Source organism: Pteropus vampyrus, unplaced genomic scaffold (assembly GCF_000151845.1).
Source record: "Pteropus vampyrus isolate Shadow unplaced genomic scaffold, Pvam_2.0 Scaffold93, whole genome shotgun sequence".
NCBI classification, from domain to species: Eukaryota; Metazoa; Chordata; class Mammalia; order Chiroptera; family Pteropodidae; genus Pteropus; species Pteropus vampyrus.
In genome coordinates, this window is record NW_011888874.1 from 2,987,658 (window position 1) to 2,991,144 (window position 3,487).

Here is a 3,487-nt window from a genome sequence, read left to right on the forward strand (position 1 = left end):
CCCAGTAACACAGGAGTTAAAGAATGTCATCAGAGTTAGAGCAGAGTGGACAGCGCTAACCTTGAGCGCTTTTCCCTGAGGACTCTACTCTGTTTCCACAAAGTCCTCTCAGAAGGCCGGGCTACTAAAAGGTGGAAATGCCACTGGCCTGTGGTCGGTGAGTGAGCCACCCAGGCTTCTAAATAAACAGGTGCTGGGATTCCAGAGTAGTATTGGGCAATGGCTTTACAGGAGAGTCTCGTCATCCGGATGTGGAAAACGCATCTCCCGTGAAGCAAAGCCAGCTCTGGTGCCCGATGGGGAGAGTGTCATGAAATCCTGCAGGAGCCAGACGGTTGACATGGTCTGCTGCCGAGGTCTTAGCTCATGATCACTGCTGGCGGTGTGCAGATGACATTCCCTGCCAGTCTGATATGCTAGGCAGCTTGGCGTTTGAAGAGGAGGCCCTGCAGCACGTGAGGGAAAGGGGAGGAAGGAGACTGTGTTTTCATTTGCGGAGATGCCTGTTCATCCCTCATATTCACACCTGAGGTCAGAAGCCCATACCGTACTTGGCTTCTCCAGTATAACACCAAAAAGGGCTGTGTCAACTCACCTTGAGAAGTAGGTGGAGGGGCATAGGTCATAACAGCAAGGCGAGAGAAAGGAGTTATTATAATAACATTAAATGTGATTGCCACCAGCTAATAGTAGTCTTGAGTACAACTCATGATGAGCTCAGATGCAATTTTACTTCATCTGTCTGGTTAGTTGCTCACTTGTATTTTAAAAATTTAATCACTGGCAGTAATCTTATCTTGCCCTAAATAAAAACTCCAAAAAGTCTATGAATTTGCTACTCACTTTTGATCCTATAGTCACTTTATATCACACAGTCTCGGTTTAGAAAATAGAATGTTCTTCTGTTCAAGATATATTAATTAAAACTATAGCTTGTTATGCCATCAAATATCCAATTTTCTTCCTTCCTGGCTTGGTCCTACTTCTGATTGGAAACCTACAAAGGGAAGGGCAGGGCAGGCAGGGTTTGGGAGGCATCTGATTCCCTCCCTATTTTTTGTAGTGCATCTTTCCTCTCCCTTCAAGAGCTCACCAGCCAGGGTCTGTCTTTCCGATCACAGCAGTGGGAGAGACAAAGTCTTACTTGAGCTGGGCTCCTCTTTAGCAGGCTTCAGGTTTTCTGAGTTTAACAAATTAGGGTTGACTTTTTTCCTCAAGAGTCTTTTGCATGGCTATGCAGTGGCTCCCACTGCCACAGTTCCCTTGAACTGGGCAGATGCATCTCTAATTACAACAGTAGGTTGCAAAGCTTTGCGACATCCAGAAACATGGCATCCATGTCTATCTTCTGCTGGGCTCCCTGGCCATCTAGTTGGCCTCGTTAGAAGGACTTGAGGCCTCCACCTTCTCTCTCCCGTGTAGCATATGTAAGTAAGACACATACGCATCTTTGCTTGAGCCAAACCAGGTCCACCCTAGGGCAGCCACTGCAGGCTGGTGTGCCTTTCTCAGTCATGAATCAAACCAAGTCTACGGCAATGCCACCCTGAACATGTTCGATCTTGTCTGATCTCGGAAGCTAAGCAGGGTTGGGCCTGTTTAGTACTTGGATGGGAGACCACCTAGGAGAACCAGGTGCTGTAAGCATTAAAAACAACAACAACAAAGATTGAGTCAAACCAAGCCCACATTTCACATGCATTTAACTTTCTGAGTCATGTGGTCATCTTTTACTATTCTTAGAACAGACGGGGTACCACCGTCCTCTCTCCCAAGTCAGTCCTTTAGTTTATTCTCTTTCCAACCCCTCTTAAGGTAAATGAAGAGATGCAAGAATTATGCAACAGATTCTTACCCATTTTCTTGGGACCTCATTCAAGCTAAGTCAGGAAGAGCCCCCGTTTTAACCTCCTGTTAACTTTACAAAAGAAATTGTATATGAGTAAAATCATAAAGTAAAGAAAGTTGCTTTCCAGTATTCTTCCATCTTTGCCCTTTGCATGTGCTTATTGACCCTTCCATCTATCTTTTTTTTATTAGTTCTTCTCACTAAAAAATATAAAACCTAGGGTGTCTACCACCACCACTAACTCACCATCTCGAGCAATAGACTTTCTTAACCTTTTATCTCCAGTAAACTTCTCTACCATGAGACGCTTACCCTCAGGACCCAGTACTGTACAAGCCAAGAGATCATTCTTGAGTGTCTGTCAAGCACTGTGTAGTTCTAGTTGATGAAGGTGACAAGACAGTTTCCTGCCCTAGAAGAGTTCAGGGTTCATTCTAGTTATTTTCATAGGATCTGAAACAATACTTAGTTTTGCCAATATATTTTGGTTAACATGAAAAATTTATTTTTGCAACAACTGGGAATTTATACTATATATTGTGATGTCTGCCAGGAAAAAACAGTCTGAATCTGAGATACGTTGGTGGGATGGAACGGAACGTGTTCCTTTAGGTCAGAAGTCAGCCGATGCCACCGAAAGGATCCCTTTTTACTACAACCTTGGGAATTTTTAACTCCTTTGTGTTTGTATTTTATTTCATAAGACAAAGTCAGGGAAATAAACATTTCTACTCAAACCTTCAAATAGTACAAAAACAATGCCAAGCGAATAGGGTTTTAATGGAATGTATTAAAAATTGCTCTTAAAAGAACTGGCATTCACCTTTTAATCCCTTCAATGTCACCCCAAATTCCGGTACTAGTAACTCAGAAAATTCAACAACCACTGGTCCATTTATTATTAAAGAAAACATTATAAACTCATTTGGATTGAGCTGTTAATTGTTGATTTTAAGGTTAATGGTTGACATCAGCTTTTCTTAACCTTCCAGGATAACATTTGCATTTTAAGCTTTAAAAAAAAACAAATGTCCTTAAACCTGAAGGACTTGGTTAGATAAACATTTGAGGAACCATGGCAAAGCCAGCTACAGAGATTTTTTGATAGTGTGACTATGAGTACCAGCTAATATCCCCCACTAGAGAAATACACCTAAGTCTAGTGTTGGTACTTGGGGACCAACACAATAGAGAAGGTATCAGTGGAAAATGAAAGCAAAGGTTGTTTGAAGGACAATTTTTGACTGCTCGGTCTCTTTAAAGAGCACCATGTCTTCTTACCCAATACAAATCAGTTACTGAGAATTTAAATACTATTTTCTGAAAGGAGATGACGTTGAATTTTTAAGATGAAGTTATTTAGCTTTGAGTCCATTTTCCATTTTGAGCGATGATATTGTGAGGTGTTGCTGACTTGGGGACAAAATGTCAAAAACTGGGAAAAAAAAATTTGGTCAAGAATGGCCAAGAATTGATAAGACTCCATCTTGTTCAATCCCTATGGTGGGGAACATTCCCGGAGAAAGCCCCAAGAAGAAGCCTCCCCGCCTCACACTGCTCTCCCACCATAAGCTGCTGAGATGTAGGCTAAGTAGGATTCCGTCCCTCAGTGCCCTGCCAAATCACAGGGGAGCTGCC

General features: G+C 42.4%; 1 pseudogene; it reads left to right on the forward strand.

Moving 5' to 3' along the window:
* Positions 1–1,528: 1,528 nt before the first annotated feature.
* LOC111742397 lies at positions 1,529–1,647 on the forward strand (annotated as a pseudogene).
* Positions 1,648–3,487: the final 1,840 nt, after the last annotated feature.